Genomic DNA, 25,313 nt, shown 5'->3' on the forward strand with positions numbered 1-25,313 from the left:
GGCCTGGGCGCTGTCCCTCAGCTCTTCAGCTCAAGGCTAGCGCTCTACCACTTGAGCCACAGCGCCACTTCTGGCTTTTTTCTTTTTGCATATGTGGTGCTGAGGAATTGAACCCAGGGCCTCATGCATGCAAGGCAAGTACTCTACCACTGAGCCACCTTCCCAGCCTCCCTTAGCTCCTTTTCTTTGGGAATTATAATTCCTTTCAGTTAGATATTTTATTTTCTTCTTTTCCATTTCTTTTCTTTTCTTTCCTTTCTTTTCCTTCCCTTTCTCCTCCTTCTCTTTCCCCTCCCTTCCTTCATTCCTTCTGTCCTCCCTCCTTCTCTCCTTCCTTTTGCTTTCTTCCTTCCTTCTCTCCCTCCCTTCCCTCCTTCCCTCCCTTTCTTCTTTCCTTCCTTCTACTCTTCCTCCTCCTTCTAGTGGCACTAGGGTTTGAACTTAGGATCTCCTTATTAATTTAGCCACACCTCCTGCCTTAAAATTTTCTTACTACGCTGTTTTTAATTTAAAAAAAAAAAAAAAGCCAGGGGCTGATGGCTCCCGCCTGTAATGCTAGCTATTCAGGAGGCTGAGATCTGAGGATCATGGTTCAGAGCCAGCCCCAGCAGGAAAGTCTGTGAGAGTCTCATCTCTAACCATTAAAATGATCGTAGTGGAGCTCGAGAGTGCTCGCCTTGAGCATAAAAGCCCCAGAACTGGCACACACACAGATAAAGTATTTTTGTGCATCAACTCCATCCTTCCTTGTATTTTACTTATACTTTGGTTCAGATTTTCTATTTGGCTTCTTCCACCCCCATCTGAGAACTGTTTGTTGTACCCTTCACAGTTGTGGTTTGAATGCTGGGCAATGTGTGTGGGTATGTGTGTGTGTGTATATGTGTGTGTGTGTTTTCTTAAGTAGGTCTACGAGGATATAATTCACATATCACACAATCCGCTCATTTCAAGGGCACATTCCAATGGTTTGGGTGTGTTCACAGAGTTATGCAACTATCACCACAATAACTTTTAGAACATGTTCATCACCCAAGAAAGAAACTTTATAACCATTAGCAGTCGGTCTCATTTCTCTCATGCTTCACCCCAGCTCTTAACCTACCATCCCTTCCTCCTGAAAATGTCCTTCCTTACTTTCTTCCTTCCTTCCTCCCTCCCTCCCTCCCTCCCTCCCTTCCTCATTCCTTTTCTTTGTGTTTTTGTCTTTGTTTGTGTGTGTGTGTGTGTGTGTGTGTGTGTGTGTGTGTGTGTGTTTTAGGTCAGAGATCAGGACTCCAACTTACTAACAGACACTTTCACTTATTGGCTGGTGTTCTACCAACTGAGCCACACCTCCAATCAATCCTTCTTCCTTTTTTCCTTCCTTCATTCCAGTACTGGAGCTTGAATTTTAATTTCCTTCATCTGCATGTGGCTATGCAGTTTTCCAATATCATTCATTAAAGAAACTGATGCCAGAGGCTCAAGCCTGTAATCCTAGCTACTCAGGAGGCTAAGATCTGAGGATCTAGATTCAAAGACAGCCCAGACAGGAGTCAAAGAGACTCTTATCTCCAGTGAACCACCAGAAAACTGGAAGTAGCACAGTGGCTCAAGGGACAGTGGCCAGGCCCTGAGTTCTGGCTCCATCACAAAAATGAGAACCAAATAAAAATAAATAAAAAATTCAAGAACAGAAGGCAATATGAAATTTTAGTTTCTTTGGTTAAAAAAATCTATAATTTCCTTGAAAAAATTTCATAATTATAACTGCAGGGTTGATGTCATTTGAAGATGTTCTATCTGATCTTTTGGGTTGCAGAATTTCAACATAAATGGAAGTAACAGCCAGGTGCCAGTGGTTCATGCCTATACCTGTAGCTACCCAGAAGGCTGAGATCTGAGGATCACAGTTCAAAGCCAACCCAGACAGGAAAGTCCATGAGACTCTTACTCCATGAACCATCAGAAAACTGGAATTGGAGCTGTGCTCAAAGTGGTAGAGTGCTAGCCTTGAGCAGAGAAAGCTCAAGACAGTGCCCCAAGCCCTGAGTTCAAGTCTTATATTCATATACAACAGATTCATCAAAGCTCTTACATAAATGCTATGAGGTTGCATGGGAAAAAGTGAGCCCCTGACAATTTAATTCATTGGAGATAATTCTCAGCTACTTCTAGGCAATAATGCTTGCTTTCCATTGTATTTGGGTATAAAGTATTTAGTTGAGTAGCTGAACCAGCCTTGGGGGGGCAGGAGTGGATGAAAAGGTGAGAAACAGAAATTCTTGGTTAAAACTGAAGACTTCATTCGGGAACACAAAACCTTCACAAGTCATCTCTTGGACTTTGAGCCACTTAACTTTCCTTAAAAAGTATGCATTTCTCACACAAAATTTTGCTGTGGATTGTGTTTATTGAGAAGTGAGCTGGACAACTATGAGGAGGTTTATTTGATGGCATACTGTACTGGAAATCTGAAGACTGGCAGTGGGTTTAAATTTCAACCTTGTGTGTGTGTGTGTGTGTGTGTGTGTGTGTGTTAGTTACCAGGCTTTGAACTTCCAGCCTCCTGTTTGCTAGGCTCTCTTGAGCCATAGCCCTCTTCCTATCCATTCCTGGGGTTTAAACTCAAGAGTCAGGCCTGGGCATTTGTCCCTTTAGCTCCTTTCACTCAAGGCTAGTGCTGTACCATTTGAGTCACAGCTCCACTTCCTGCTTTGGGGTAGATAATGTGGAGGTAAGAATCATGGACTTCCCTTCCCCAGGCTGGCTTCAAACCAGGATCCTCAGATCTCAGCCCCCCCCCCCCCCCCATCAGCTAGGATGCCTGGTAGGTGTGCGCCACCAGTGCCCAGCTCACTCCACCTGTAAGAGGTCCTTCCAGCAGGTCTCCCACTCCCCCAAGACAGGGAAGAACCAATGGCTGAGGGCAGCCCTGGCATCTCTGGAAGAAGACACTCTTGGATGGCTGTGTCTTCTGACCTGGAGAGAGAAGAAACAATTCCTCGTCCACCTTCATCTGTTTGAAATCCCGCTCTGACTTGAGGGCGCCGTTCTGGAGGAGTGAGGGGCCTCCCCAAGTCAGTCCCAGAGAGGCCCGGCCATAACTGGCTCGATGGCGACCACACCGGAAGTGCGGCCCGACAACCGGAAGTCGGGTGTCTCCCTCAGGGATGGTTACCTGACAGGGGCCATTCGCTCTGGTGATGGCTTTTTTATGTCCTTCTCTCCCCTGGCTTCTCCCTGGGTGTGGAGACGACAGAAAAGACATCTGTCCACTCAGGTAAGGAATCTGGTGGCACCATGTCTGCTGTTGCTGCAGGTGCGGCCGGTTGCCCGCCTACGTAGAGCCTCCAATTTTCCTAAGCATGCTTATTTTGCCATGTTGACAATACTCTTTGTAATGGGTAATTAATCCTTTAGCATTTAATAGGTAAAAAGTAAAATGTAAATGTTTTGGCACTAAATCTTCTTCAGTGTCTTGACTATTGCCTCAGACCTTTTGTGGATCTTCTCTTCATAAACCTAAGTCCTTTTAGGTTGTCTTTCATAGAATTTTACATTTATTTTTGTCTACAGCCAGTCCATATCATATATTTTGTACACATAAGAGACATTTGTCACAGTATTATATTTTGTCCTTTATTATTTATGTGGATTTATTTTTTCTAGCTATACCCTAGCTATACACTTTTATGTCAAACTTACATGATAATACAAATACTCATTTTGATTTTGTAGTTATAATCAGGTATGCAGTTTCAAAATATGAGTGGTGTTCTTATTACTTTTAAAAAATATTTTTTGTCATACACATACTTAGAGAAATCCTATTTCCTTAACCATGCAACTCTAGGGAACATGGAGCGGTTCCCGAATTGTGCACAGTAGATCTATGTCTGTGAATCTTTGGAGGTGATAGATAGCATCACTAAGCCACATGGCTTGGAAGGGATTAGAATAGAAAACATCTACATGGTTCCTACATGCCAGGAATGAGAAGCTGTTTTACAAACTGCTTAAATATATCTCTAGAAGACATACACTGTCTGTTCACAAGTGGTTGATACAGAAGAATTCTGAATAAAGCAATCATAGAATATATAAGCTTTTTTACTTTTCATAGTCATGAAGGGCATGAATGGGAGACATTACACAGATTTATTAGAAATTATTTATGCACTTTAACAGCACCTACTATTTTTTATATATTTTGTACAATTGATGGAGCAAATTTCTTTTCTTTTTTTAAATCTTTTTCTCTTTCTTTCTGTTTATTACCAGTCTCTGGGGCTTGGACATGGACAGAGTCCCTGAACCATGGACTCTGTCCCTGAGCCTCTTTGTGCTCAAAGCTAGTGTTCTACAACTTGAAACACAGTACCACTTTTTTTTAAAGTAGTTTATTGGAGATAGTGTCTCATGAACTTTTCTGCCCCAACTACTGGCTTGGAACCACAATCCTCAGATCTCAGCCTCCTGAGGAGCTAGGATTTCAGGTGTGAGCCACAGCAAACAGCCTAAAATGTATTAATTACAAAAAATTACAGTTTTAAATTGTAGTAGAATGTAACTTACATCATGTGTCCACAGAAATAAATATTCTCAATTTTCTTTCTCAGTTTGTATCTGAACCAAAAGCAATGGTGTTTCTTTTGAATTTTACATTCTTAGCAACAAAGAGCTCACAGAACTCCCTGTAGCCCTGATATAGTAATTCTTTACCCAGCTCATTAAGGAGCTTCTGGGATCCCAAGAGGTCGTCATAGAGATTATGTTGTACCAGGCTGTGAGTGTAAGAGGACTCCCAAACAGAAGGCTGAAATGCCAGTTTCATCACCAGCAGAACATTTTTTAACGTTATTGATAGATAGCATCATGTAGATCTACACTTAAATTATGTGCATAAGCATTAATTAGGACAGTACAGAACCAAAGCCAACTCACATCTCACAGTTTTATATTTGATCATTTGGGTGTTGTAGTTGTCTGAGTTAAGATGAAGTAAGCCATTTTCCATGTCCCATTTACTACTCCCTGAAGCTTAGGGAGCTGACAGGTAATCACTGGCTATTTTTAGAATTCTTGTTGTATGATTTATTTTCTTCTTGCTTACATCATAAATTGAGCTGTATCTGAACAGCACTATCATACATAGAAGAGTCACACCATTGACATAAAACAAAATAAATGCATTTCCGTAGCAGATTTTTTTTGAGGATCCATTTGGATTTGTATTAAATGACAATAAATTAATCATAAAGACTCACTTATTAATAAAGTAGTTACTGTGCTTCCTTTCTAGATAAGAGTTAAAGCTGGAAAAAGGCAGATTTCTTTAGTAAAATGTTACATTATGAGCTATAGTATTTACTAAAATGCAGCACAATGTAGAATCCTATGAAAATGTCAATATATAACTTTGACCAAATAATAAGAAGTGCCATTTATTGATTACTTATAATATGTTAGGAAATATACTTTGTTTATGCATTTGATTTTTCTAGAAGATAGTTTTATTGATACAATTTAAAGGGATGCTTACTATTGGATGGCTACCATATCTGGCAGGATCCAGCAGGAAGTAGATGGCATATTCAAATAGGCAATTGATTAGATTTTGTTGAAGGATGAATTAGAATTGTCCTTTAGTAACCACTGGAAATTGGAAGGAGGGCACAGTCATTGATTCCCAAAGATACCAAAATCTGAAGTTGCTCAAGCCCCATCTATGAAATAGGTAGCATGTGTATATAATCTATACATCTCCTCACATGATTAAATTATATGTAGAGTAAGTGTAAAATAGGTAGCATGTGTATATAACCTATACATCTCCTCATATGATTAAATTATATCTAGAGTAAGTGTAAATCCTAATACAACATGAACATGTCATATGCTGTTTAGGATATAATAACAAGAAAGGAAAGATGCTTACAAGTATGGTGCTGATGCAGTTTTATTTTCTAGTATGTTCCTTTTGAGTGGATAAGTCCATAGAAGTGTAACCTGTAGACACAAAGGAACAACTGGGCAGGATGTAGGAATAGTTCAAGGAGTCAAAGGGAATGAAAGCAGAAATCAAACCTAGCCTGATGGGCAATGACAAGAAGGGAGAAACCTAAGAGATATGAAGCTTTTGGAAAGGTGTATGGAGCAGTGATGACCTTGAGCAGACAAACCAGTACCAGAGTGCAAAGGGAAATGGGTCATAGTCAATGTTGTTTCCTTTCCCCTCCAGTGCTCTCAGGGGGCTTTGTGCGGGTAAATATATAAAAGTGGAAAGCCAGCTTGCAGGAGAGTCCCACCACGCAATCCTGTAGAGACCAGATACTGAGATTTAGCACAGAGCAGGCAGGATAAGAGCTTGAAGCAAATTGCAGTAAATAAGTATATCTAGCATTGTATTCTGATATTCTTTTAGGTTCTACAATATGAGCAGTGAACAGAACAAAATTCCCAAAGGCAAAGGGTTTCATTATAAACAGGCAGTAAAGAAAATATGCAAGATATATGAAATTTTGAGTCTGTTACAGGATGAAGGCTACAGGGAAGAAATAAAAAACAAAGATGTCCAGGGAAAATCTCATTAAGGTAGTGACATTTAAGCAGAAGGCTTAAGGAGGAGACTGTATTGTCATCTAAGTAGAGGAACCAGCAAGCATAAATCTCTAGGTGGGAACATGATAAATAATATGTCAGGGAAGCAGTGAAGGAGAAAGAAAAGCAATGTGGATGCTGAGAAGATAAGGTTGAGCCAGGAATGGGAAAAAGCTGTTAAGATAAATGGGAGCCAATCAGTGCAAGGCACTGTAAGAGAGTTGTAAGAGAGTTCTAGATTACTCTGAAAGCAGATAGCACATCATATGTGCTGGTTCATACCTTGTGATCCTACATACTTAGGATGGAAATTAGGAGGATAATGTTTGGAGGACAACACTGGCCTAAAAGTTCCCAAGGCAAGTTCTCAACCAGTGAAAAATGCAAGGCATAATTACACACACATTCCATGCCAGCAACATGGGAGCATACGTAAGAGCATCATAATCCAGCAGCCCAACATCTAAAGGTCAGTCCTGTTTAGAAATGTAGCTAAAGCAAATTTAACTCTATCTGCCTAGCAAGTGTGAGGCCTTGAGTTCAAACACTAGTATAGACACACGCATGCACAGAGAGAAAGAGAGAGAGAGAGAGAGAGAGAGAGAGAGAGACCATTGAAAATTTGAAATTGACAATTGATATGATTATGAGATACAGGTGGTACAGCCTGTTCCATTTATGCTTGTGTCAGATGATGACAGGTAGGAAGTGGAGGCAGGATAAATGGAGAGAAGTAAATGGTCAAAAGAAATGGCAGATATACAAGTGACCTATCACGGTGAAGCAATAGACTGGAGGAAAGGGAAGACAACAGGAAATGAGCAGAATGTTCAAGATAGGAGGGTGGCACCAGCAACAGGGTATGTTTGGTTTTAGTTCAGCTACAGATGCTGTGAAATGATCTTGAGGCAAATGCCTTTATAACTACTGTGTAGAGAAGATGCCAAGAGAAGTTGTTGATGTTTGCTTTGAGTTTAGTGCATAGGCCTAGGTATAGTAGTATCACATCACATTACATCACCACAGCACAACATGAAAAGATATAATATTCATTATCATATCATATTATTATATCATTGTATCATATATTGTACAATTTGTACACTCTAATATATAATATAGTATATTGTAAAGTATAATGTATGCCAAATATGATATGTTAATGATATGTTGTAGGGAGCCAAGGCGAGACTCCGCCCACTCCCTTGCAGTTTTGAGGATTACCACTCCAGACGGTGCTTGGCGGGATGCCTGGGCTGTGCGCGTGCGCGAGCAAGGTAGTGTCCCCAGCCAATCCCATGACACCTGGTGACGGTAAAAGGCAGGCGACCAACAATAGAAAAGACCCGTGTTCGAATTCCCTATATAAGCGGCTGTATTTCGGGTGCACGCTCTCTCGCGCCCAAGCTCTCCTACAACTAAAAGGCTCTCCAATAAAGCGTGATCTGAGAAGACTCCTGGAGTGGTGGTCGTTTTTCCTCGCTGGTCGAGTAGGCGGTCACTACAATATGTAAAATGTATTATATGTGATTGTAATTAGGTTATATGTTATATAATATTACATAATAATTCTAATATATAATAATGTAACATAACATAGCATAATATATAAGCCTGTGAATTATCTAGCCTCTTCCTTCATGTAGTAAGTAAATCACAATCATACGTACACTGCTATGAGTTTACAAAGTGAGAAGAAAAGACTGATACTGGATCAAGGTTTAAAGATCTTCACTTTAACAGCTTCACATTTAAAATCAGATAGAGGAAAGAATTTGAAATGTGTACACACACAAACGCACACGTATACAACATAATTTTCAAATTGTGTAAACATTATGAGAATAGACTCTTATAAATGTATTATTAACCTCAACATTAGTAGTTAGAGAATTAAAATTAACATGAGAAAATACCTATCATTATTTCTAATGTTATGGTTCCATTTCTTCTCATTACATGGAGACTAAACCTTAACATTTTCAGAAGTGTGTTTTTCCTCATTTCTATATCATCATAGCACTGTGCTCATTTCCTTTTTATGTTCTCTTCTCACATTTGCAGACATTTTTTGCACCTAGTTATTTCTCAGTTTTGTAAAGTCATAGACAGTTCAAACATTCATTTCTATCATTTTGGTAATATTTAAGAAAACATAACCTCACTCATACTTTGTCTTTTCTTAGTTAAAAAAAATCACTCATTTCCTCTGCTTGTCTTTCACTGCTCAGTTTCACAAATACATTATCAAAAAAACTCCCCATGCAACTTTCACTCATCTTAAAAAGCCAGCCAGGAGGTTCCTCAAAAGACTAAACATAGAGCTTCCCAATGACCCAGCAATTCCACTTCTGGGCATTTACCCAAAGGACCACAAAACAAAGCCATACTAAAGCTCCCAGCACATTTATGCTTATTGCAACATTATTTACCATATTAAGATATGGAACCAATCCAGATGCTCCTAAGTAGATGAATGAATCAAGAAAATATGGTACATATATATATATATACATATACATACAATGGAATTCTATGTGAACAAAAAATTATGAGAAAAAGACAAAGGGGGAACCAATGCAAAAGCAATACTCACAAAACAATATGTTGGAAATGATCTGGACAACTTGGGAGGAGGAGTTTAGGCAGGGGAGGGAAAGTGGGAGAAAAATGAGGGAGGGGTGACAAGCGACAAGAAATGTACTCACTACCTTACTAATGTAACTGTAACCCCTCTGTACATCGCCTTGACTATAAAATTAAAATACTTAAAAAAAATCCAGCCAGCTCAGAATAACAGGTATACAGTTTTAAGTCAAGAACAATTTTGTAATAAAAAGTTCATTTCAATCAGAAAAAAATAACAATTTTCTGGTAGATTTTTTTTTCACTGAATTGCTTGAAAGAATTTTTCTCATGCAAATGTTTGCTGAGACCTCCTTTGCAAGTATTTATTGTTATGCCAACCCTCCCACAAAGGAATGCTGTAATATAGATTTCCTTTCTAGTTCACACATAATTTTATTACTTTTTCAACAGTTGGTTACCTCTTTGGCTCTCAGTATCAATGGCAACAGTTTGGCTGCTTGTACACCCTAGAATAAAGTCCTTAACACATTTTGCAGTTGTGTGAAAGGCCTCATTTTTTTGAGGCATAATTTTTTAAGGTGAACAGAATACAAAATGGCCAAATTCTCTAGAGGTAAAACAGAGGTTAGCACTGAGATAGTAATTTCCTATTTAAATAACTTAAAGTATAAGGCATAGAATAAATTTCTGTTTTATGAAATCCTTATATCAGATCCAATATTAGAATATTGACATCATTTACCAAGATCTGTTTTCCAACATTTCTTTCATGTTGACTAAACTTTAAACAAGTTTCAACCTGGCTATCCATCCCAAATCTCTCTTCTTGGAACATTTGTTTTGGAAAAGAAAAACATATATTATTTTTCTGTGGCTTTAAACGTTAAGTCTTTTACAGCCCGGAAATGTTTTTCTCCAGTGCTTGGAAGTCATCCCTTTAAAATGTAATCAAGTTAGGACCTCTATCTCTCAGTATCTCTTAGGGAAATAGGAGACTAATTACCATAAATGCTAATTAGCAAACACAGATGGCTTAACTCATACTGACCCACCTCCCTACCCCCAAGTTCTTCAGTACTTTTCCACTCTTCTGTGCTTTGCTTCAATGGATTTAGTGTTTCTTCTGTATTGTAACAGTCTCTTTCAGAAAGAATGATAGTACCCCATTTGTTAGGAAATGGAAAGTCTTGGAAAAAAATTATATTCAGTGAAGTAAGCCAGACTCAAAGAAACATATAGATCCTATGGTTTCCCTTATCTGCAATAACTAGTATATATCTAGGACAAGCAGAAGAGGTAAAAAACTACATACATATTACTATATAACCTGATGTTGAGCGAAATGAACCCCAAGATAGGGACCCAAGAGGTTTTGTCTTTGTTGCTGTTCATTTTAATATACTTATAATGTACTATGTGATTTATTTTTTCTTTGTATGTTCTTCCAGTATCCTGCATCTTGTATATACGTTTTTCTAATTTAGAGAGGGGAAGGGAAATAACAAAATGTTGAAATAAGGATACAGGATGACCCATTGTAACAATGAGATGAACAAGACACTATGTTGAAAACGAACTTTACAACTTTGCCGAGGGGGAGGGGTAAGGAAGAAGTGTTGGGGAGGTGGGGAGGAAAGGAATGGTAGGGGAAAAATAAAGGAGGGGGTAGCAATGCTCGATAGGAAATGGACTTATTACTTTGCTCATAAATGAGTAACTGTAACACCTGTGAACACTATCTTTACAATAAAAAATATATATTAAGGAAAAAAGACTTTATTTGCTGTGTATGTGGTCTGGAGCGCACACTCTTTAATACAGCTAAAAAAAACAATATTTAATGTCGGGGCCCTGCACCTTATATATATACTTCTCCAATTTGGGGAGGGGAAGGGATAAAACAAAATGCTTAAACAGGGATACAGGTTAACCCATTGTAACAATGAGATGTACAAGACACTATGTTGAAAAACAAACTTTACAACTGCGGAGGGGGAGAGTGTATAGTTGTGGAGGTGGGAGGGAAGGGATGGTAGGGGAAAAATGAAGGAGGAGGCAACAATGCTTGATAAGAAATGTACTCATTACCTTACTCATGTAACTGTAACCCCTCTGTACAGTATTTTTACAATTTAAAAATGTACAAAAAACTGAGTATTTGGCTCAAAATAGCAGAGGTTCAATTCATTCAGTTAAGGATTACAGATACAAAATTAAGTGAGATTACAATATTCTTGGTCAGATTCATTGTTCTGTTTTCGCATTAAAGTTTTGAAATGAAATGAAAAGAAATAGTATGATTCAGGTCAACATGATTTTTCCAATTTTTTCTTAAAATGTTCTAAATATTTAGAAACTCTTCTTTTAACTCTTTCCTTTCTATTATTATTATTTCTATGATGAACTCTGACAACTTAGAAACTGGCAAGAGCAGCGCAAATGACAGTTTCCAAAGTTTAAATACATATATGATGCTGGCCACAAAATCCAATTTTCAAAAACATAAATAGTGTAGTAATTCACATAGGGGTTGAAACAGGTCAACTGACTATGCCGAGGAGCGAGGTATGGGACTGACAGCTGCCTCTACACAGTGTCTTTTTCTCTATTTCATATCCAAGTGGTACAGAGGTATACATTCTCACATTTGTGGAAATATTTTTTAATATTGAATAATCATAAAAACTTCAGTAAATTTTTCTCCTTACCTACTAATGAAATTCAAACATCATACAGTTTACTTGTTTTAAGAAAATATAAATAGCATTAAAAAACCTAAATGCATATACTATCTAAGAACTTGAGTGAATTTGCCTAACTCTAACAGCTGACATGTGGTTCTATCTCCCTTGAGGGGCAAAGATTTTTTTTCCTCTCTTGTCAGTTATTTCTTGAAAGCTTTATGTTTATGCTTTCTTTCACTGCAAAGTTCACAAACAATGCTATGAGAATAACCTTTAACCTCTACCCCTGTAAAGGTGTCTGAGCATTACTTCAACAAGAGACAGGAAAATTCCTAGTATTATTTTTGGATCTACTTATATCAATTTTTTTCTCTCAATGCATATAGCAGTTAATGAGGTCTACCTATGAGTCACAAAATTGTGGTTAATAATTTCATTATCCATGCATGGATCATAAATATATGTCATGGATATTTTATATTTTTCACTTAAAACAACAGACAGTAAATATTGTGACTCATTCAATATTGGAATACATATGACATGAGACAGTTGGCCAACTGCTAGGAATAGCTAATAATAAATGGCTTCATTTTAAACTACAAACTGAAACAACCAAATTATAACCCTTCACAAAATAAAACATGCTAAGCTGATTAGGGAAGAATCCAGCAATGAGCTAAGCAGATTTTATGTACACATTGTATGAGAGACAATGAATAAGATACACGGCGTGTCATAGAAAATTAATTCTAATTTGATTGCTGCAGAAACCTTCCTTCTATGTCCCTCCCCCACGGTATAACCCTTGCTTTCACTGTATTTGATGTTGGGATACTTTGTGGAGGGGTAGGGAGAAAATCAATTGTTTAAATAGGGATACAGGTGGACCCATTACAACAATGAAATGTACAAGAAGTTAGGTCAAAAAACGAACTTTACAACTTTGGTGTGGGGGAGGGAGTTGGGAAGGAATGGGAAGAGGAAACAAAGGAAGAGGCAACAATGCTTGATAAGAAATGTACTCATTACCTTGCCAATGCAATTGTAACCCCTCTGTACGGTATTTTCACAATAAAAAAAATGAAAAAAGGCCATCCTTCAATTTTTCTTAGAATTGAAATTTCAACAGGGTTTCTCATAGTGCTGACAGATACTGTTAAATAACTGGGAAGAAACAATAAAATATAAAATTGACAAAGTGTCTCACTCATGATGTAGAATACCAGTAAACTATTTTCTCAGTCTATGTGCATTTACCTTTTGAAGATGTCTCTGTAAAGAATATAAAAATGAAAGCCATGAAAAATATGTTCAAACACTATAAGGATAAATTGCAATACCTATACTGGCCTTGGTGGTATTCAAGTAAATGTCTATCAGACAAAATAGAAATTGCTCCATATTAATCATTTCTGTCTGAACTAGTGTATTTCAATGTCACACAGCATATAATGACAAAATTGTAATATGCATTTTATTTTTTGTAATACACATTTTATAAACCACATAATTTTAAGTATATCTTCAAATTTAATTTTACTAAGATAAAAAATACCAGCTTTGTTTGAATCAAGGTAATAGAATGAAGCAAATATTGTTTGTTAATTCATCTATCTGTGTGCAAGGGCTGTATCAGCTCCTTTGTATATATGTTGACATTTGTAGATTGTGCCACAAAATGGCAGTCACTAGCAAAAATCATCTCCCCATTCTTGTGCTCAATTTTAATTTTATCCTCTGCTTTAATCAGTCATAGTCTTCTCAGTTTTTCTCATATATCATTTATCTTTTAGATATATAACTAATCATCCGGACAATTCCTTTCTATCAAATTTAAAGAAAAAACGTGTGGTTTTGAGTACATCTACTTTATTATGGGATTTGAATAATTGCTTTAAAAGTTTTACCAAAGTTGTAAATTCGTTTTTCAACCTAATGTCTTGTACATCTCATTGTTGCAATGGGTCCACCTGTATCCCTATTTAAACAATTTGTTTTTTCCCTTCCCCTCCACATATTATACCAACATCAAATACAGTGAAAACTTTACAACTTTGCTATGGGTGGGGGTGGGGGAATATGGGAAGGGATGTGAAGGGGAAACAAACGAAGAAGCAACAATGCTACATAAGAAATGTACTCATTACCTTGCCCATGTATTTGTAACCCCTCTCTACGGCATTTTCACAATTTAAAAAGAAAAGAAAAAAGAAAAGTTTTACCAATGAAAACTACATATAGACACACGTTAATCATTCACATCTGAGTATATATTGTGCCCAAGGCAATAGTGCCTGCATTATATCTCTATGTCTTCTTTGTCACTCATTGCGAAGTTCATTTTAGCAATTTCAATGAATCCAGAATAGCAGCAAAATCAAATGAGCCTATATATTTTGAGATTTTACTATGAACCAGCCTCTTACTTACCTGTACAGTAATCTTATGGCTATAAATTATTAATCCTATGTTACCAGTGAGTAAATCAAGTTATAGAAGTTAAAAAGAAAACACTTTGGAGACACATAACAGGAAAACTTTAATTAGTCCCATATCTGCCTGAAAAGAGTAGGGCCTGTTACTGGCTACAATATCTAAATTCTACTTGAGCAATACAAATCTGGTTTTCTTCCAGATGTGGTTTGTCCAGTGTGCCTTGTACAAGTTTCTTATTTTTACATTTGTACACTCTCAATCACACACACACACACACACACACACACACACACACACACACACACACACACACACACAGAGCTTTCTGCAATTCCTCGACAAATATAAATACATAAATAATGACGTTCTGTTTTCCAATTTTCCCTCTAATGGCAAAGTTCATTGTGCACATGGTCTGTCTCATGTATTGCCTTTGAGGGTAGATTAACCAAATGTTTGCCACAGTATAACAATCATTATTACATTACTTGGGTTGCTCTCTTAGACACTAGTTCCACAGTGAGTGAATGCTCTAGTTTTCCCTCTTTTCTTAGTTTTAGTTTTTCTGAAAAGCTCTTATTTCTAAATACCAAGATCAGTATTTGTGAAGAGAAGCAATAGTTTTTGTATGAATCACCAGACAAAAGTGACTTAAAACAAAGTTTAATTTTTTGCTCATGCTACATATCTGATGTGGGTCAGTCTGTTGGGGTTTTGCTTTACTTTACCCTCTCTGAGGGTTCTAAGCTGGTAGACATTTCTCATTGTAAGTGAAGTTGGGCAGCCCAAAAAGAAGTATTTCAATGACATCAGGTGACTTTTATAGTCACATTTTATCATAGCAAGTCAGGTGGCCATTTCTATCTTCAAAAATGCTCAGAAAAAGGAGAACCAAATTTTTGGTTGAAAACACAAAGAATAGTCACAGTTTTTTTTTTTAGAAATAAGGAAAGACCCATAAAAATCATATTAAATGCTATTAATTTTTTCAGCTAATTTTTACCTAATTTTCCATTAATTTCTATTATTTTCCTCTAAGAAAAATAAAGGTAAACTTGCAATAAAATTGCATTAAAATTATGTTACCCAGGGCAACTTTGGTTAGGGTTCTAAGCATGGAGATCAGGTACAATTGAAGTTAAAAATAAATAAACCTTTACTTCTTTTCATTAACTTCTTATGTAATAACCCTTTGAAAACCGTTTGTAATTGTAAGAGAAAGTCATGGTGATTTGCATTTTTATTTCATTCATCACAAAAGAGCTATCCATCCTAGGAGAAAAAAAAGGAATTTCAGTGTATTTTTAAAAACAGTAGAGAATGCTGGAGGCATTACCCAGTGACAGAGCACGTCTAACAACTTCAAGTCCCTTAGTTCAAACCTCAATGCTATCAAAATAAATAATATAATCTAAAGATGAAATAAATAAAAATGAAAACAAAAAGGATTAAAATAGAAAACATGAAAACAATTAGGACCTAAGTAATTTAAACATACAATAAAATAAAATACATTCAAGAAATTGCTTCTGCAATCCAAAATTTCATATGGATCAAGAGAAGACCCTGAGTAACAAAAACAATCCTTAACAGGAAAAGCAATGTTGGAGGAATATCAATACCAAACTTCAAACTCTATTATAAAGCTGTAGTTAAAACATCTTGGTACTGGCACATGAACAGGCTGGAGGACCAATGGAATAGAATTGAAGACCCAGAAATGATCCCACAGACCTATGGCTACCTAAATTTTGATAAGTAGCCAAAATTATCAGATGGAAGAAAGACAGCCTCTTCAACAAATGACGCTTGCAGAAATGGCTATCCACATGTAGAAAACTGAAAATAGATCACCCTACACCAAAATCAACTCCAAATGGATCAAAGACCTAGAGGTAAGAGCAGATTCTCTGAAAATCATAGGAAGCAATAGGAAATACACGAAGGCTCCTTGGCACAGGTTGAAACTTCCTAAAGATATAGAAACATAACAAATCAAAGAAAGGCTGGATAAATGAGATTACATTAAACTGCAGATCTTCTGTATGGCAAAGGACTTTGCTAGCAAAATAATTAGAAATATACAGATTGGGAGATGATCTTCACTAATTATTCAATAGACAAGGGCTTCATCTCAAAAATATACCTAGAGCTCAAAAAATTAAACAAATCAATAAAAAATTCTCTAAAAAACCAGCCACCCCATTAATAAATGAGCTAATGAATTAGAAAAAGACTTAATTGGAGAGAATATAAGAATAGCCAATAGACACATGAAAAAATGTTTAACATCTCTGGCCATAAAAGAAATGCAGTTCAAAACTACACTTGCACTGGGAAGGTGGCTCAGTGGTAGAGTGCTTGCCTTGCATGCATGAGGACCTGGGTCCCATTCCTCAGCACCACATAAGCTGAAAAAGGAGAAAGTGGAGCTGCGGCTCAAGTGGTAGAGCACTAACCTTGAGATGAAGAGTGGGGCACAGTGCCCAGTCCCAGAGTTCAGGCCCTACGACTGACCAAACCAAAAGCAAAAACAAAAACAAAAAAAACTACATTGAAATTCTATCTTACCCAAGTTAGAATGGCCATTATCAAGAAAACAAATAATAGTAGATGCTGGAGGGTATGTGACCAAAAGGGAACACTACTATATTATTGGTGGGAATGTAAACTGGTTCACTCACTCTGGAAAGCAGTATGGAGGTTCCTCAAAAGAATGAACATAGAACTCCCCTATGATCCAGTAATCCCACTCCTGGGCATTTACCTATCACAAACAAGGCCACACTAAAGCTGCCAGCACAACTATGTTCATTACAGCATTATTTACCATAGTAAGATATGGAACCAACCCAGAGGCCACTAGTAGGTGGATGGATCAAGAAAATGAGATATATGTGTGTGTGTGTGTGTGTGTGTGTGTGTGTGTGTGTGTGTGTGTGTATGTGTGTGTGTGTGTCTCACACACACACACACACTGGAATTCTATGCTTCCATCAGAAAGAATGGCATTGCTACATTCATGAGGAAATGATAAGACTTGGAAAAAGTGAAGTAAGCCAGACCCACAGAAACATAGGCTCCATGGATTCCCTCATTCTTAATACTTAGTAAATATCTACAATAGTCCTAGCAGAGGAACACAATAGTTCAATAGCTATGTATGTATGATCATATAAAATGATACTAATCGAAGTGAACTCCAAGATATGAAACAAGTGGTGTTTTTGTAATGTAGTGTGTATGGTTTTTTCTCTTTCATTTTCCCCACTGGTTTATGCCCTGTTGTCACTGTTTTTGAATTTGGTACCCTGGGTATTGTATATACATTTATCTGATTTGGGGAAGAAAAGGGGAATAACAAAATGCTAAGACAAAGGACACAGGTTGCACCAATGCAACAGAAATACTCACAAGACACTATATGTTGGAAATGAACTTTACAACTTAGGGGAAAGGGGAATTGGGGAGGGAGGGAAAGTGGGAGAATATGAAAGAGGGGAAAACAGTGTTTGACAAGACATGTACTCATTACCTTACTTATGTAACTGTAACCCTTGTGTAACCCCTCCTTACAATAAAATTAAATTAAATTTTTAAAAAATGAAATTTCTTCTGGACTCCAAAGAAGTGAAGAATAGAAATCATTCTTTTCATGTTTTAAGAAATACACAAATTAACATATCATAACATTTTAAAAACTTGTATACATCTAATTGTCCTAAAACAGCACCAAAAAATCCCAAAGGTTTTGATCAAAGCCCCATTTCAATGGCAATGAAAATAAAGCACTGTGTGCAAGCCCAAGATACACTGTTTTAATAGACATGCTTAGTTTAAAACTTGCAGCTGTTCAATCCATGATGACTTACTTTAATAATTTGGGTTGTTCCAAGTGAGAAAATTATTTCAAACTACTTTAGTTAATTCACATGGAAATGGAAGTTGGAAGTAAACACTTAAGCATATTCCACATGACTGCAATTCTTTACTCACAGAGGACACCCTCCTGAGAATTTAGGAGAATATTAACAAAGCAGGTTTAATAGTAGCAACAATCTGATAGCATATATCACAATAGAATAGACAATGCATATATGTGGGGAAGGCTATTTGAGAAATCGGTTTCCTCTGCTTAATAATACTGTGAACCAAACTCCTGAAAAAAGAACTATGTCTTGAAAAAGCAACATTGAATACCTATTAACTGATATTCTCTTTTGCGTATAGAGTATGAGAAATACTACAGGCCATGGCAGTTATCCTATTCCTGCAGAAGAGAGGGATTTTAATAGGAAACAAGATTTCATTTTCATAACATTGATCTTCCTTATTCTACTCTGAAACCTGGCCTTGTCCATCTTGTCCAAATATGATCATTTCTTTCTCCATTCATTCATAGTCCACAAAAGTGAATTGAGATTTGGCTATATAGTGAAACTTATGCTGGTTAATGAGGATTCATTAATTCTAGAGAACTTGTTGACATTCTGACGGACATGGCAGTATGCCAGGCCTAACTTTTAGCTCCTTATTATATAGTTTTAATTTGAAGGGAGTGAATGGAGTCCAATAAGGAAACTGCATGTTCTGGAAGAAATTTTTGTCTTAATATTTTCCAATCTTCAAATCTTGGGGGCAAATTAATTAGGAATTATCCAAAAATGGCAAATGTGTCCTGAAAGATAGAGCTATGTCTAAATCTTAGAACATCTCCATGTATGTCTAGACCAGAAAGCTACTATGGCTTAGATTCCACCAAACTGTAGTCAGCAGGAAGAGGACTCAGACACATCCCTCAGATATAAGAAAGATGTTTGTGCAGGTTCAGACTTCGTTTCACCTGTATTACAACAACATAACTCCACATACTAAGCTATTCAACCATGGGTCTTATTTGGAATTCTATTCTGGGGCCACAGATTAGAGAAGTACCCTCTTCCACTGTGGCACAATACAAAGAACAAAAGTAATAAGAACAGATGCAAGTAATTTGGAGCTTTGAAGGAAAGAATTTGAGGAACTGTCTGCCTAAATATTTCAATTTTCTCTGTGAATTGGAAAGAAAGTTCATCTGATGAGAATGGGGAAGCAAATACAATCAAATGTACTTTTTAAGACTTCAAAATAAAAACATTCCCTTCCAGACAAATCCCCCAAAGATATTTCCACCTCATCTGCTGCTGTGATGTATGGAACATCTCTATTTTGTGACTTGTAAATGGCCTGATTTTATTCAATGTGTTTCATTTGTTATCCATTGACTAAACCTAACCAGACAAGGTTTCTGTTTCTCTCTTATAAATTTGAGTTTCTTAGTTATGACAATCTGTTGGAACCATCTTGGCTCAAGTGACACTACCCAAAAAATTCAGCTGTTGTCAGAATTTAAGAGTCATTCTGGAGTTATCATTTGCTGAAAGGAAAAAAATGTTACAAATTAAATAACCTGATATGTGACTAACTAGCATACTCAACCTTTCCCATGGCCTCTGTACTCCTGGTGTTGACGTTTTCCAGTGATTCTTTCTCTGTCCGTTCTTCCATGGTAATATCCTGGTATTTATTTCTACAGGTCCTCTTTTCACTCTTCTATTCTTTCTGGCTGATTCCATCCCTCTCAAGGATAAAAATAGCCATTACCTGATGTTTTTACCTTAGTGTACATGTCTTTTGTATTTCCCTGCCCAAAGTTTCAGGTTTATAAAATACAGAGAGAAGAGCTAAGGAATGTCATGAGAAGCACTGAAGCTCCTAATTTAGGTGACCTGAAACACATCTGTTTAAAAAGCTTTCTGGTGATATTTCTTCTTGTTTAAAACAAATTAATATGGGTTTCTCTTACTTACAGCCACAAGACTATTGGCCTGATTAAAAGATTTTTGCCCAAGTGGGATCTTCCTAAATGCTTTTCCTTATTGTTTGATCATAGTTCCTTTCTACTTTTTCTGTAAGTTTTCTCTAAAATTACCCCCCACAAAACCATTCACATACTCCCCTACATTCTTTTTTGTTGTTCAAGTCTCAATTTTTTTAATTGTGAAAATACCATACAGAGGGATTACAATGACATGGGCAAGGTAATGAGTACATTTCTTATGAAGCATTGTTGCCTCCTCCTTTGTTTCCCCTTCCCATCCCTTCCCCTCACCCACCTCTTTCCCCCACCCCACCCCCGTGCCAAAGTAAGGATTCAAATGTTTTTTTTTTCTTTCTTGCGATTGTTTCTAACATATTTATAAGATTATTTCTTTGTTGCTTTGTATGTCCCTCCCCCACGGTATAACCCCTGGTTTTTTTTACTGTATTGGATGTTGGTATAATTTGTGGAGGGGAAGGGAAAAAAACAAATCGTTTAAATAGGGATACATGTGGACCTATTGCAACAATGAGATGCATAAGATGAGAGGTACATTATGTCGAAAACAATGAGATGTACGTTATGTCAAAAAATGAACCCTACAAACATTCTTACTGTCTTTGTTCTTTCCTAAATCAGCACACACACAGAAACATACAGACATAACTACACATGCATACACATGCACAAACACAGAAAAGAGAACTCAATATTATTGTTATCATTCAAACATCATCATTATTATCATTAACATATTAATAATGGAATTAATACACACTGTAACCTGACAGTATGTCCATCTTTATTTTCATTATTAAGAGATTATTAAAATGTCTACTTTAGAATGAGTAGCTACTAGAATTAACAATATCATGGTCCATAGATTCAGGAGAAGATAAGAGGTAAAATTTCAAGCTGTGACTCAGCCTTCCTTATATTGACAACAATACTATCTGGGAAAATACAAACTTGAAAGTCTACTTTTATATTTAGTTTTATATTTATAAAAATTATATCTGTTTGCCATAGAGCTGCAAAAATCTTACTACTAAGATCTGTGAGGTACTTTAATAAAATGAAGTACCACTCTGACAAAATATTAAAACATATAAACATATTATAAAGTGAAGGAAATCAGACAATATTAAGTGGCTAACATCTTAAAAGAAAGACGTATATAATACTTACACATATATTATTTTCATTGTAGGATATATAACAATAATTATTTTGCTTTTCCATATAAGAGGAATATAAAAATTATTTTCTTATAAGCATTTATAACAAGCAAATAAACAGAATTTATATATGGTGCATCATTTTAATTTAAAGAAAATATAACCCTGACATTTCTCAATATTATCTAGACCTATTTTTATCTCAATGCTAAGTATTGATTTAGTTGGAAGTGGAAGATTAGATTGTTATAAATATGCTTGTATTTCTTTTTTCTTTTTTAATACACTTTTATTGTAAAACATACTGTGTAGAGGGGTTACAGTTACATGAGCAAGGTAATGAGTACATTTCCTATCAAGCATTGTTTCCTCCTCCTTTGTTTTTCCCCTACCACTCCTTCCCTCCCACCTCCACAACTACACTCCCCGCCCCTAAATTGTAAAGTTCATTTTTCAACATAGTGTCTTGTACACCCATTGTTACAATGGGTGAACCTGTATCCCTATTTAAGCATTTTGTTTTTTCCCTTTCCCTCCCCAAATTAAAGAAGTATATATACTTGTATTTCGACATGTAGATTTATATTAAAGATTCAATGCAACCATAATAAGAAGTCATGAACAGGTCCAGAACAATGTTTTAGAATACTCCTAAGCAGTTCTCAGAGTAACAAGTAAAATATGAGCTCAAATGCGAGTTAAATAGAATAATGTGCTTTCCCTCATGCCTGCAGCATGAATACTGAAATAGCAAGAATAAGACTTGCTTACTTCATTAATTAAATATAAACTTCATTTTCATTTTTATAAAATACTGCAGAACAAGATAGAACTTTATGGAATTAGGACAGCATGATAATATCATGTATTTATAAACAAATCTTGCCAGAAACAATTTTATTAAGGGAAAAGATCTTGTTCCTGTTTAACTAACAAATTGTTACAAATAAAGATGAAAAATATCAAAGTTTCAGTCAGATAAATCTTACAGGAAAAGAGTAGAAAAAAATAAAGCAAGACAACAGAGGTCTTTGTTCCTGCCTTAGTTTTTTTTATTAAGGAGCTTTATGACCTTGGATTACTCACCTCTTTACCATAGGCTTCAGTTTTCCAGGCTGGCTAGAGGAAATGCCCTTTAATCATATCCATTTTTATTTTGGCCTATAAGAAAAATAATTAATTGATAAATAATGAAAGTACATGTCAGCCTTAGGCAATGTTAAAATGAAATGTAAAGGATAAACTTTAAAAAAAACTCTGAAATAATCAAATATACTTGTCAAAGGTTTACTCCAGTTTACTATTAAGAAATTGAAAGTTATAATCACATCTGTATTCCTACTTAAAAGAATTAGGAGGATTGTGTTGAGCCAGTCAGGGCCCAAGTTCATGTGACCACAACTCAACAAATAGCCGATGCACACCTGTCATCAGTAGGAAACAAGCATAAACAGGAGGATTATGGTCTGGTCCTGTCCAGACAACAGAGAAAGAGTTTTGGCCAGAGTAGAGCACTTGCTTAGGAAGCATAAAGTCCTGACTTCAAAGAGAGAAAGAAAGAGAGAAAAAAGAAAAGAAAGACAGAGAGAGAGTGAGAGAGGAGAGAGAGGGAGAGGAAGGAAAGGGAGAGAAAGGGGGGAGGGAGGGAAAGGAAGGGAAGGAAGGAAGGAAGGAAAGAAGGAAGGAAGGAAGGAAGGAAGGAAGGAAGGAAGGAAGGAAGGAAGGAAGGAAGGAAGGAAGGAAAAAAAAGAGGGGAGGAAGAAAGGAAAGGAGGGGAGGGAGAAAGGAAGAAAGAAAGAAAGTGAGGATGGGAGGAAGGAGAGAAGGAAGGAGAGAGAAGGAAGAAAAGAAAGAGGAAAGGAAAGAAAAACAAAGGAAGAAAGAAAGGAGCGAAAGGAAGGAAGGAAAAAGAAAGATTATTGTTATTCATAGTGTGTTTATATTCCACTAAATTATGAGCCTCATTTCTCACTTTTCTACTAAAGGGTTAAAAATTTAAACAATTGAATTTGTAGTTGGGAAATAAGGAAAAGCCCTTGGTGACCTAATATGTTATAGAACACATTCATGCTCCATTTTAAGAAAGATAGTAAATCAAATAGAGTAACTTAAATGTTGCCTGAGGCTACTTTAACTTATGCACCAATGGTGTACACAAGATTCACACAGCACTTAGTTAAGCACTCATTTTTCTCTTTCCACCCAAAAGCAAATGCAGCAAGATCCACTCAAACATTAGTCCTGTCAAATTGATGCTGACTTTCTCTCCATTTCCGAAGGCCATTATACTAGTGAAATATTATTATGGAAGAAGCTGAGACTGGCTTGTGCTCAAGAGATGCCAAAATCATTTAGGTACAACCAAATGAATAGTTAACATTGTACAAACCTAGCTTTACTTGGACTGCCCTGAGCCTTTTCAGATTGTTTAAGAATAAAATATAAGCCACCTGCTCCATCAACCAAACCAATCAGAAAGAAATCAAGCCAAGCTTTAGTACAAAGAAAGTTAGGAAAATAGTCATCTGGGGATAGAGTGACATCAAGTTTACTTCTGAGAATTATTTTTGGAACAAAGAAAAACAATCAGCCCATTAAGTTGGAGAACACTAATGACAGAGACATAATGGAAGAATTAAATGTCCCTAAGCTTAAGTGTGATACTCCATCAAATGCCTGGTGATGAATTTTACAATTGTTCTGCTGCCTCCATTCACCAACATAGTAAGTTGAAGTAATAACATTCCAGATACTTGCTGCTCATGTAGAGATCAAAGTTGATGTATAGGCTCATTAAGTTGAAGATCATGGCAAAGTTACTCATAGAGTGCTAAGAGACTTGAAGAGGCATAGTTATCCAATTCCAGGAACAACAATTCATGTCTCTAAAGAGTGAATGAGGGACCAAAGACTTTAAGTGATCACAAAGACATGACAAATTCAGGAAAATCCTAGAAGGTAATTTATTATTCACCGGAAGAATAAAAGGTTATGTTACAGAGTCAAGGATGAGAGTGTAAATAATATCACTGTCTTTGTCTTCAGGAAGTCCATGGTTCTTCAAAATATAGCAGTTGATTACTGTTCAAGAAGACAAGTCTGAAGCCGGGCGCTGGTGGCTCACACCTGTAATCCTAGCTACTCAGGAGGCTGAGATCTGAGGATCGCGGTTCAAAGCCAGCCCGGGCAGGAGAGACCGTGAGACTCCTATCTCCAATAAACCACCAGAAAACCGGAAGTGGCGCTGTAGCTCAAGTGGTAGAGCGCTCGCCTTGAGCTGAAGAGCTGAGGGACAGCGCCCAGGCCCAGAGTTCAAGCCCCACGACCGACAAAAAAAAAAAGACAAGTCTGAAAGCTGTTTCAATAAACATAGTCAGAAGATATGAGGCTTAGCAATAATTAGTATATATCTAGGATAATTTTATCAGATGAGAAAAAAGCTCAAAATCTATGTACATATGACCATACAAGATGATGCTAAGCGAAACAAATCCCAAGATATGGACATAAGAGGACTTTCTTTGTTGTTGTTGTTTTAATGTACTATATGATGTTTTGTTTCCTTTTTTGAAAGTTCTTTTCTTTTTTATTGTGAAAATACTGTACAGAGGGGTTACAATTACATGGGCAAGATAATGAATACATTTCTTATCAAACATTGTTGCCTCCTCCTTTGTTTTGTATGTTCTTCTTCCTATGGTATATGACCTGTTGTCACTGTACTTGATATTGGTCACTTCATCTTGTATATACATTTGTCCAATTTGGGGAGGGGAAGGGGAAAAACAAAATGCTGGAACAAGGACACAGGATGACCCATTAAAACAATGGTACCCACAAGACACTCTATTGGAAATGAGTTTTACAACTTCGGGGCTTGGAGGAGTGAAGCAGGGAGGGGAAGGAGGGGATAGTGGGAGAACAACAAGGGAAGGTGTAACAATGCTCTACAAGAAATGTACTCATTACTCACGTAAC

The 25,313-nt window shown here is 36.7% G+C and overlaps 1 long non-coding RNA gene across 1 annotated transcript in view; it reads left to right on the forward strand.

Annotated features, from left to right (window-relative positions):
* The first annotated feature begins 3,195 nt into the window (after window positions 1–3,195).
* The window catches only part of LOC138837887 (uncharacterized), a 95,966-nt gene continuing 73,848 nt past the window's right edge, over window positions 3,196–25,313 (forward strand). Inside the window, exon 1 of the long non-coding RNA XR_011375489.1 lies at window positions 3,196–3,265. This is a non-coding gene — a long non-coding RNA (uncharacterized lncRNA). The remainder of the gene's footprint in view (window positions 3,266–25,313) is intronic.

The sequence above is a fragment of the Dipodomys merriami genome, unplaced genomic scaffold (assembly GCF_024711535.1).
Source record: "Dipodomys merriami isolate MVZ:Mamm:240054 unplaced genomic scaffold, mDipMer1.0.p SCAF_10, whole genome shotgun sequence".
Lineage (NCBI taxonomy): Eukaryota > Metazoa > Chordata > Mammalia > Rodentia > Heteromyidae > Dipodomys > Dipodomys merriami.